The sequence below is a fragment of the Moschus berezovskii genome, chromosome 22 (assembly GCF_049115385.1).
Source record: "Moschus berezovskii isolate FMDL1 chromosome 22, NW_MosBer_1.0, whole genome shotgun sequence".
In the NCBI taxonomy this organism is placed as follows: domain Eukaryota; kingdom Metazoa; phylum Chordata; class Mammalia; order Artiodactyla; family Moschidae; genus Moschus; species Moschus berezovskii.
Window position 1 is genome coordinate 45,457,312 of NC_142481.1, and position 12,152 is coordinate 45,469,463.

Consider the following 12,152-nt stretch of genomic DNA (forward strand, 5'->3'; position numbering starts at 1 on the left):
CAGTGTTCTTGCCTGGAGAATCCCAGGGACGGGGGACCCTGGTGGGCTTCCGTCTATGGGGTCGCACAGAGTCGGACACGACTGAAGTGACGCAGCAGCAGCAATGAATTCAAAAGTTTATGAAACACTGTGGGGGGCAAAGAAAACATGCCAGGGACTCCTGTTTGCTAACTTTGGACTGGAAAATCTTCTGACATTTAGTGCTGTGGTTCATCTGCGTTACACACTAAAATCACCTGAGGATTAGGAAAAAGCTGCCCCTCCTCCTGCTCCTCCTAGAGATTCTGGTTTAAGGTCTGGGGTGGGTCACCCCAGTGCACAGCAGGCACCAGATGAAGGGCTGAACCCTGTCTGTGCCGTGGACGGGCTGGGCGACCCGGGTACGTTACATCACATCACCGCTGAGCCTTCTCTTAGAGATCGGACCAATGGGGCTTGTGGACAAGGGAGGAAGGATTCATTCGTGGAAAGGTCTTGGCACATAGATGGTGTGCAGGGTGAAAAAGCAATTGGTAGCTGCTTTCGACTTAGTACCTTGAAACTAGCCTCGGAAAACAAGTTCGTCTGCTGAGATGATGGAAAGTTGCCCAGTGTTGGAGGCTGTGGGACAGGGGTCCCAGTCCCACCTCTGGCTAGCAGTGGAGTCTGGGGAGAAGTTCCCAGAGCTTGGCATCATAATGTGTCGGCCAGAGCTCTCTTTCTGTTGTGAATACCCGCGTTCACTCAAACTGGTTTGGGGGTGAGGCATGGGCTGACTCAGGTCCAAGGCTCCGAGTGTGTGGAGGGCAGGCACTGCCAGAGGGAGTCCTCCGGCAGTCTCAGAGAGGGGGATAAACTGCCCATTGACTGATGAGAAAACTGACGGTCAGGTAGTGTGACTCCCTCAGAGAGACACGGGAGGATCAGAGCTAGTTTTGGACCTCAGGACAGAAGGGCATCTGACCCCAAGAGCAGGGTGAGAGATGCCCTCGGGGGCTGGACAGAGAGAAGGGCAGGGTAGTCAGGGTGTGGAGTTGACAAAGATTCTCTCCAAGACCGAACTCTGATCAGGCTTTTCTGGGCTCTTTTTAAACTAGGGCTCGACTTTTGCACTTCTGTGCTCCCCTAAACTAAAGGGACCAGATTCCCAGCTTGAGGGACTCGCATTAAAACAAACAAAAACATCCTAGGCAAGTCTCCTAGCTTATGAGGGCGGGCGAGCCCTTGTATCCCAGTGAACCCAGCCAGCGAGCTCTCCATGGGTTGATTTCTCCGACCCCAGGGAGAAAGAAAGGAACTCAAGGGCCTGCGGAGTCACCGCCCAGGGTCAAGCTACGGGGGGCGGCGCCCATCCAGTGACCACTGGTTGTCGCTCCCTGCATCTCCAGCCGCCTGCCCAGAAGCATAAGATCAGGTCTCTGGGACTCGGCTCCCAGCGACCCTGAGCAGCGGTCCCAGCCCCTCGCCGGCCAGGCTGCACCTAGACCCCTCCGCTCCCCTCGCGCAGCCCCCTCTCGGTCCCCGCTCGCTGCGCTTGCCCCCCGACCCCGGGATCTGGCCCTGGCCTACGGATGCCAAGCCTTCCCTCCCCCGCCCCACCAGCTGGGCGGCCCCTCAGTGGGGCGCCGGGGCCTCCGTCTCCTGCCCTTCCCCCGCGACCTCTAGCCACCCGGCCCCCTGGCCCCTTGCCCTGCTCTCCCTGCGCTCTGGGGCGCCTCTCCTCTCCCCGCCTCCTCCCCTGCGGCGGCGGCTTCCTTCTCCTCCCACCCCCCGTAGCTCTGGAATTCCTGGTGGAACCGACTCCCCAGGCCCGCCCTGCAGCCGGGCGTGCAAAAGCCCGCGGGCTGTGCGTCCCCGGCGCGCTGCCGCCGAGGGGCACGTGGCTCGTGGCGGTCGTGGCGGTGTTTAGACCTAGCCGGGGTGTTTGCACGTGCACACGTGTTTCTGCCTCCAACTGTGTTTATCCGTCGGTGTATTATTTTTTGTGTGCACACACCCTCAGTCACACTTGGGGAAACTTTTCTGAAAATCCTGGGCTGGCAGTTTAAATATAAAAAGGCTTTGTTTAATGCCAGAAGCATTTCCCCCACGCGCTGAGAATCACGGAATACTCACCGGCTTCCCCCTCCTCCGTAAAGACCTGGTGGCGGAGGCTCTCTCTTTGTTGGGGTAGACTGAGGTTTCCCTGCATGAAGGAAAGGGTTCTTTTTGAGGTCCACCGATCCCCTCACCCTTCCATATCCGTCCCCCCAAAGGCTTTCTTGGGACCCTAAGGTCCCCAGTCTGTCTCTCTCTTGGGGCTGTTTAACTCTGAATCTTACCCCCTCAAGAAGCTGGGAAACGATGCCAGCATCACTCCGGCTGTGGAATCCAAGTTGAAATGTGGCCAGTACATGGAGAGGGCTGAGGAGCAGGTCGGGTGGGTGTGTTTGCAGGGGAATGTGGGCAAAGGGAAGAAACAAAGGGGAAAGAGTGAGACCCTCAAATCGATGACATCCCCTCCAAGTGGGGATGCTAACACCTGTCTCCTAAACTTTAGCGTGTCATTCCATTTTTGTCCATTTAGTGGCTATACCTTTCTTTGTACGCATAGTAGGCATATGCTGCTGCTGCTGCGTCACTTCAGTTGTGTCCGACTCTGTATGACCCCATAGATGGCAGCCCACCAGGCTCCCCCGTCCCTGGGATTCTCCAGGCAAGAACACTGGAGTGGGTTGCCATTTCCTTCTCCAATGCATGAAAGTGAAAAGTGAAAGTGAAGTCGCTCAGTTGTGTCCGACTCATAGGGACCCCATGTACTGCAGCCTACCAGGCTCCTCTGTCCATGGGATTTTTCCAGGCAAGAGTACTGGAGTGGGGTGCCATTGCCTTCTCCGTAGTAGGCATATAGACAACTGCATATTAGTTTGTTGAGGGTTTGCAAGAGGAGGTAAAGAATAGTGCAGAGGGGCATCCACTCTGGATTCTGAATTCAAATCCTGACCCCACAGTTGTACAACTTGGCCCCTCTACTACGTGCCTCTTTTTTTCTCTGTTTAGCAGAGCCAATGGCAGTGACAGACCTTCCAGGGTTATTATGAGAATGAAATGAGTTAATTTACATAAACTCCAGAACAGTCCTGGCACTTACATTTGCTGTGTGAGTGTCAATGTTTATTATTTAGAATAGGGGTTGGCACCACCTGTTTTTACATGCCCTCCCTCAAGCTCAGAATGGTTTGTATATTTTTAAATAGTGGTGCGGGGGGTGGGGACAAAAGAAGATTAATATTTCAAGATGCATGAAAATGCCACGGGATTCAAATTCAGTGTCCATAGATAAAGCTGTGTTGGAGCATAGCCACGCCCATTTATTTTCGTATTGTCTATGGCTGCTTCCATGCCACGAAGTAGTTAAGCGGTTGTGACAGTTGTCAGTGCCACATGTGCAGAGATTTTTGCTTGTTTGACCTTTAGTGTTTCCCCAGTGCCTGGGACATAATAGTTGCACAATAAGTTGCATGAATGAGTTTGGCCTCAGGCAAAAATGGGGTGGGACTTCAGCATTCCTAAACTGGACCTGGGGGTCCCCACTAATTTAAGCAGATGTTCCTTTTGGAGATCAAAGGGGGGCAGAGTTCCCCAGCCACCCTTCTCAAGGGGAAACAAAGAATCAGACTGGCTGCCCACAATAGCCTTCCTTTAGGTAAGTCACTCACAAACCTGGTTCAAGTGGACTCTTTTTATGTTGCCAAACTATGTGAGCAGGTCCTGGGGCCGTCAGGGGGGGAAGCAACTTGGGGCTATCACTTGGGGGGTCCCTATACCTTCCCTCCTGCTCACTACAGCAGACAGAAGTGTGACAATGGCTTCCCGAGGAGAAGAATTGGATGTTCCTGGGCTAGGTGCTCCATGGCAGAGGAGTTGTGGGGGTGGAGGGGGGGAGGGAGATGGACCTTCATCCCCTGGGGGATAGAGGAGCAAGGATACAGCCAGGTCCATGGCTCTTTGGGAGCACTCAGGATGAGATTCCACTTGGCTTTGCCAAGGGGCTCTTCAAAAAGGCCAAGGGGCTCTTCAAAAAGTCCAAGTGAAAAGTTCCTGTCAGCTCTGAGAAACAGACAAATAACCCAGGATAGGAACACATACAGGTTCGCATCTTGGGAGGACACACCAGGCTGCCCAGGTGATTGGACTTGAGGGCTGCATAATTGAGTCTCCCACGGCTGGTAGAGGCTCCTTCCTTCATCTGGTGTTTCCTGAAGTCCTGCTGTGTGCTCAATGCTGGTGTTGTTGCTAGGAATAAGACACAGATCTTTCCAGGCGGAGCTCACAGCATTCTGGAACATAAATAATTATGATGCACTGAGATATGTGTGAGGTCCAGAGCTCCTCGAAGAGCGTAAGGGTACAACCAGACATTTTACAGAAGAGGAAACCAAAACAGTCAAAAACATGCAAAGAAGTTTGTATCTGATCTCAAAAAGTAGCTTGACTCCTAGTCTAGAAAAATGCAAGTAAGAGTCACATGAAATGCCTTTTAATGCCCATCAGATGAGCAAAATTAAAAATGGGTGATGTCATTTAGTTCTGATTCATAAACAAAACAAAAACATAGCCTCTGTCCAGCAACCACACTCCTGAGATTCCATCCTGGCACCTAAGGATAAATATGCAAGGATACCTATGGAAATGTTTTTTGAAGTGATAAAAACCTGGAAACATTCACTTCCAAGATGAAAGTTTAAACTGTGATATGTCTACACGTGGAATATTATGTGACCGAGAAAAAGGATGAGTTGGCTTTTTCTAAGTGCCCTGGAGGACTTCCATGGTATATGGTTAAGTAAGGAGAGCCCGAGGTGCACAAATGTTCCGTGTCTATAATGTGATGCACATTTTGATGCTAACAGCAGTCCTGCCTCTTCCCATGTAAGTACTTTTTGTTTGCATATGACCTGAAAGCATGGTGAATCCTTCTGAAGGCTACACACCAGACTACCAGCTTTGGAAGTGGAGACTAGAAAGAGGTAGATAATAAAGGAGAAATTAACTTGCTGCTAAACTGCTGCTGAGTCGCTTCAGTCATGTCCGACTCTGTGTGACCCCACAGACAGCAGCCCACCAGGCTCCCCCGTCCCTGGGAGTGGGTTGCCATTTCCTTCTCCAATGCATGAAAGTGAAAAGTGAAAGTGAAGTCGCTCAGTCATGTCCAACTCTTAGCGACCCCATGGACTGCAGCCTACCAGGCTCCTCTGTCCATGGGATTTCCCAGGCAAGAGTACTGGAGTGGGATGCCATTGCCTTCTCTGACAAATTAACTTGGTCAACAGCAAAACCAGAAGAGTATACACTGGCTAATGTTGATGGAAAATATGTGACTTAATGTTTCTGTAGGCTACAATTGTAAATCTGTGAAAGCTAATTTGTACACGGACAATGAGAAACTTGTGTTATAGACAAAGGAAAACATTGCTTTAATCTTGGGTGGGTCTGTGGGTAATTTTCTTTCTGGAATTCTGTAGTTTCAATTATAGTGTTTCTTATTCAGTCTTTATGATCATGTAATAGCAACATTATCCCCAGTTCCAAACCAGGCAGTTAATTTGTCTGGGGTGTGGGAAGTTCAGGGGTTTCAACAGAGCCTCTGAAGAGAGATAAGATGGGATGTCCTTCTCTGGGAAACTGGCTAAAAGTTGAGCCGGTTAGGGAGAGAGAACAACTGTCTACCCACCCCCGACTTCTGGGAGGGTAAAATTGCATTCTTTACCCAGAGCAAGTATTTTAGTGCTTAGGCTGTTCTAGGCTTGCTTTAGGCACTTGCTTGAGGACAGGAGGTGAAAAAGATACAAAAGGTCCTCGTCCTCCTGGAGCTTATAATCAAGCGGGAAAGACACATTAAACACAAACAAATACATTGCTGTTGCTGTGGTTTTGATCCCACTACTTCCACTCTGTGGCTTTGCTGCAAGCCCAAGTGAGGCCAAGGACCTGCCTAAGAGGAGACGCAGCATTTCTGGCTTTAGATTTCCCCAGACCTTGGGATTGGCTTGACAGATACATTGGCATGAGGAAAGTCCCCCAGAGGTGTGTGTCTTTCTGTGCATGTTTCTGGATGTTAAAAGACGCCTAAACACAAGAGCCCGAGTCTAACACCTGACCTGGTGGACAGACCACCATGATTGGCAGGCTGTTCATCATGCCTGGATATGCCAGCCTGCCTGTCATCCCCAAGGTGACCTGAGATCAATCCCTTTCAACTCCCAGATGCCCTGCTGGCTGTCTCTGCTCCCTCCCTGCAGGAGCCCAACAGCACCCTGAGGCCCCAGTGGAGCAGGTAGAGCAGCTGGCCACCCAGGGCCCTGCAGCCCTCTCCCTGGGTGTTTGGGCACAACCTGGCTCCTTTCCTCTCATCAGGAGCTTTGCCCTCCCAGGGCTTCCCTGGTGGCTCAGCTGGTAAAGAATCTGCCTGCAATGCAGGAGACCCCAGTTTTATTCCTGGGTCAGGAAGAGCCCCTGGAGAAAGGAATGGCTGCCCACTCCAGTATTCTTGCCTGGGAAATCCCATGGACAGAGGAGCCTGGTGGGCTACAGTCCATGGAATGGTAAAGAGTTGGACAAGACTAAGAGACATTCCCTTTCACTTTGGCCTCTCAGCTCCTCCCTCTGAAGGTGTCCCTTCCTTTCTGCACCCATTCTTCCAATGAAAGCAGCAGGCAAGCAGGGAGAGGGAAGGGGAAAAAGAGGGCAGAGCTTTGGTCTTGAGCTTCAGATGGCATCCTTGCAAAATGCAGCCCTTGCCACCTCCACTGCCTGTTCACAGGGTCCCTCCCCTGGGGTCAGATGGTGCTGAGGTGTAAGATCCCATATTTCAGCTAAAGCCCCTGGAGCTGCCCTCCTGAAGTGTGAATACCTATATAATGAAAGCTTATTCAGCCCTGCTGTTTACCCAGGGAGCCCCCTTGACCATGTAGCAGCATTTTTAAATAAGAGGGACTTGAGTCTAGTTAAGGGCTTACCCGATAGTTCAGTGGGTAAAGAATCTGCCTGCCATGCAGGAGACACAGGAGATGCGGGTTTGATCCTGGGTCAGGAAGATCCCCTGGTGTGGGAAATGGCAACCCACTCCAGTACTTTTGCCTGGGAAATCCCATGGATAGAGGAACCTGACAGACTACAGTCCATAGCATCGCAAAGAGTTGGACACGACTGAGTACACAAGCATCCATCCATTCAAGAAGGTCTAGTTGGAGAGGGTAGAGGGTACCTAGGACATCTGACTTGAAGTTACATTTGAATAAGCTTGCACAAACATCAGTTGTCCCTATCAAAGACCGTCCCCTCTCCAAAGCGGTAAATTTTATAACAAGTATTGGGGGCATATGGATATCTCCTATATTATTTTCTGCTTGTTTGACATTTTTCCTAGTTAAAAATTAAAACGAAAGGATTTAGGAGTTGATGAAGATTTGGGGGAAGGAGAGAACGGCAACCTACAGTCTTCTTGCCTGGAGTATTCCTGAGGAGCCTGGAAAGCTACAGTCTATGGGATCGCAAAGAGTAGGACACCACTGAGTGACTAACACATACAATCCCTCTCCACAAACTTGACACCTGATACAATTGTCTGCAGTCCCCAGATACCATCTTTATCTCTGTATCTGCCTATCTATGTCTTTCTAAACACCTATCTATCTGAAAGCAACACATCAACACTCCGCTTCAGGCAAGGTGTAGAAATTGAAATTAACTGACTGTGCAGTGGAAAGCTTCCAGCTTTGGAAGGAAGTCCACCTTGATTTCCATCCTGGCTCTGTCCCTTAAGGGCTGTGTGACCTTAGACCAGTGAGTGACACAGCCTCTCTGAGCCTCTGTTCTCACCTGTAAAGGGAGATAATCACAGCGTGTGGGCATCAACATGGACGCTGAAGGAAGAGCTCGCAGGATGTCCCGGCAGGGCCTTGGGGCTGGGTCACTGGAGGGAAAGGTGTGGCAAGGGGGTAGCTTGTTCCTACCTTAGGCCAAGGGGAGAATGCTTCTGAACCCTCACCCCCATGGCCCCACTCCTTTGATCTGAGGCCAAGTTTGTGGGAAATCTGTGGGGTTTGGAGGTCAGAGAGGAGGAGAGTTTGTCCACCCTCCCCTCCCACCCCGCCATGGGGAACAGGGCTCCCTCTTGTTTGTGTGTCACCTCTGTTTCCATGGTACCTGGGAGGCAGCAGGGGCCTGGGGCTCTTCCGAGGATGTATCAGACCCACCAGGCAAAGGAAGTCACAGACTGTCCACCTCGGGCCCCATCTCACTTAAAAACATAATTAAAATACTTCCAACCTGTCAACGTTCGTGAACAGGGGCACACAAAGCCGTGTGGCTAGTGTCTCGCCTCTTTGCAAGCTTCTCAGATCCCCCTGGGCTCTCCGGTCTGCTGGTCTCATCTGCCTGGTCAGTTTTGCTCTGGAGACCACAGTCTGTGACTCCAGCTGCACTCTGACCCTTGAGAACAGAGGAACTGGGGTGTGCTGGGGGACCTGGACAAGACAACTTGCAGTAATCAGTCCTCTTACCTCCCCTGGACTGGACGTTTCCACAGCTCAGAGACCTTTCTGCTGGATTCCCCAGCATGTGGTCCAGAACCCATCACGGAGCAGACCCCAGAGGTTGCAAACAAATTTTCATTGGGTGAAGATAACGAATCTTTATGTTTACAGGTTACTGAAGAAGACTTTTTTGAGTGCTCTCCTAAGTGCTTTACATATTGGCCCCTTTAATTCTCATGGCAGCTCTACAAGGTAGGTACCGGCATAACCCCATTTTCCATAGATGGGGAAACAAAGGCACAGAGGAATAAATAACTTGCTGGGAGGCAGAGGAGCGGAGAGGCCAAAGCAGGTCATCTGCTTTGGGATTGTCCATGAAAGGACACCCCTACCCCATCTGGCAACCTCAGGATATTAAGGCTCCTCATGTGACCACCCTCCAACCCCCTACCCCCCACCCCCGAACATTTCTTCACTACCTAAGTCGGAATTGGGAGCCTTGGTTTCCAGCCAGCTCTGTCATTACTTGGGAATATAACCTTGGGCAAGTCTATTCCCATCCAGACATCAGTTTCCCCATCTTTCCAGCCGGGTGTTTGGACTAGATCGTCTCACAGGACCCTTTCTGTTCTAAAGCCCTGAATTCTGTAACTGATGAAGGGGGCCCCATCTTTCATTTTCTGCCCTAATGAACAGGCTCTCCAGAAGTCCTTGGCTTGGCCGGATGGCAGCTCTGCTCCCCGGGGCAGGAGAAGGTTTGGAGTGCTGGCAGAAGCTTCCCGAATCCTCCCCTCGCTCCTGCTGTGGCCTTGGCTCAGGCTGGGGGCTCCAGTGCCTCTCCCAGTGGGTGCCGGAGGCTGGAGCCGCCTTTGTCTGCCGCAGGAGGCCAGCCAGGCGGCTGTGGCTGCAACCGGCCCCTGCCCAGGCCTGGGAGATGGTTTTTTTCCCTGTGTGTTGCAGCTGGGACCGTTTATAATAGAAAAAAGAGAGAGAGAGAGAATGACCAGGCCAGCCGGCTGGAAAATAAAGAGACTTAAAAAGAAAAGGGCTAGGCTGTTCTTCTCCTGTGGAGGCTTTGGTTAAGCAGAAAGTTTTAGTTCCTTTCTGAAAGGCATTTGGGCTTTTGAAGTCCCCTGCGGGAGCTCCCTCTGGCCCCTGGGAAGCCAGGCCCTGGCATGTCCCAATGTGAACGACCAGGATGGGGCTGGGGCACTCAGAGGAGGCAACAGCAGGCGCTGGGAAATACTGCCCCAGGCTAGGTCCACTGGGCTCCCAGCAAAGCCTCCCTCTGCTTTCAGCCTAAGCCCCACCAGCTCTCTTGGGTGATCTTTCTCTGCATTTCCTCTGCTCCTTCTGCCTTTGCTCTCTGGCCTGGTGGGGCCAAGGGAGCGAGTATGCCTAGACTTGCTTCTTCATTTAGTCAGAGAACCAGAGACATTTTACATCCTGAGACTGAGGCAGAGAGAGGGTCTGTTTGAGGCACCCAGAGACCCTCAACTTACTGAACAGCTATTGTGCGTGCTTTGCCTGTACTAACAGTAGCTGGGCTTCCCAGATGGCTCAGTGGTAGAGAATCTGCCTGCCAATGCAGGAGATGCAGGAGACGCTGGTTCAATCCCTGGTTCGGGAAGATCCCCTGGAGGAGGAAATGGCAACCCCCTCCAGTATTCTTGCCTGGGAAATCCCAACCCCCTCCAGTATTCTTGCCAGGCTCCTGGAGGAGCCTGGTGCACTACAGTCCATGGGGTCATAGACAGTTGGACAGACTGAGTGGCTGAGCATTCACAGCATTGACAATAGCTGACGTTTGTTAAGCCTGTACAGTACGAAAGGACCTGGGAATGAATTTAGGAAACAGGCAGCTATAAGAGAGCTCCTCTTAGGGAGGCTGTCTGACCAGCTCTCTTTTCTGGCCTTTGCTGATTCCCAGCCTCGCCAGTGAGCTCTCCTCCCCATCAGCCCACCACCCCTCTGCAGGGCCATAGTCATCGCCCTCACTGAAGAAGCACAGTCAAAAGGTAACATTTCTCAAGCACCAACTGTGTCCCGTGCTGCATGCCAGGCGTGTGACGGCACTGCTCGTTTCATGCCCTCCACACGACTGAGGCAGGTCAACGGTGAGATTATCTTATGGCTTGCAACCACCTATGCCATATTGGCGTTATTCTCTTGATTGCTTTGCCCCGGCATTCAAATCAAGGCCTGTCTGGCTTGAGAGGCTGAGCCCTTTCTCTGAGGCCAGCCTCTATGGTTGGGGTGGCCCTGTGTGTCTTAGAGTCTGCCTCTGGCTTCTGGGATCATCTTCCTTCTCCAGTCACCACCATTCACTGGGCATGAAGTGGGCACTGTGGCGTGAAGGAGATTCTTGTCAAAACCTGGGAATCTGCCCTGAAATAGCTTTCGATTTGACCTCAGTGGGTAGGCAAAGGTTTTTACCAATTGGTCTCCGTTGTCCACCCAATGAACCATGTGGAAATGGTTGATTGCACAGAGATGTAGTGGGCACCTCTTCTGTATGCTGCGCAAATTGAGTTTTCCTCCCAGTGTCCTAGGTTCTGAGCATTTGTGGGCACCAGAAACATAATGGGGAGCAGGCAGGCTTAGCCCTGATGGTCTCACTTCCCCCCTTCCTACTTGTGGGCTTTGGGTCCTTAATTGGATGTGCCCAATGCAGGGGCCAAGGGCTTCCCAGGTGGTGCTAGTGGTAAAGAACCCGTCTGCCAATTCAGGAGACATAAGAGACACGGGTTCGATCCCTGGGTTGGGAAGATCCCTTGGAGAAGGAAATGGCAACCTACCCCAGTATTCTTGCCTGGAGAATCCCATGGACAGAGGAGCCTGGCGGGCTACAGTTGGTAGGGTTGCAGAGCCGGACACGACTGAAGTGACTTAGCATACAGCACAGTGAAGGGACCACACATTGCTGATGTGCTTCTGAAATCTCCATGGTGTTTCTTTTAGGCCTGAACACCTAATAGGTTCTTCTCATGATGCTGGTGGATGGGAGGGAAAAGGGTACGTGCACAGGAAACAACCCAATATTGTCTTTTTTTTTTTTTTCAAAATTATTTCAGTGAGTTTGGTCCTGCACACTCCTAGGTATTCTTTGTAAATAATAGTGGTCACAAAAGGGGTTGGAAATGGGTAGGCATTTGTTTTTCTGTTTTTGAAAACTGTGTTTACTCCTGGCTGTGCCGGGTCCTTGTTGCAGCGCAGTGTTTTCTTCGGCTGCGGCAGGCGGGGAGGGGAGCTGTTCTCTAGTTGCGGTGCTCAGGCTTCTCACTGTGGTGGCTTCTCTTGTTGCAGAGCACAGGCTCCAGGGCTCTAGGGCTTCAGTAGTTGTGGCTCCCAGGCTCCAGGGCACAGGCTCAATAAAGTGGCACACGGGCTTAGTTGCTCCACAGGATGTGGGAATCTTCCCAGACCAGGGATCAAACTGCTATCTCCTACATTGGCAGGTGGATTCTTTACCACTGAACCACCAGGGAAGTCCCAGCGTTTGCTATTCTTACCTATTTCTACCAGGTGATGGTGAACACAAGTCTCTGGCCAAATTCTGCCTTATGAAAGTTGTGAAAGCAGGATCACCCCAAGACAAAACAGGTCCTATAACCACTTCTGATGTGAGAGGTGCTCCGAACAAGCCCCATCTCACTG

General features: G+C 51.5%; 1 pseudogene; it reads left to right on the plus strand.

Annotated features, from left to right (window-relative positions):
- Positions 1 to 1,644, plus strand: part of LOC148774415 (nuclear receptor coactivator 5-like) — an 88,111-nt pseudogene extending 86,467 nt beyond the window's left edge.
- The last annotated feature ends 10,508 nt before the right edge of the window (positions 1,645 to 12,152 follow it).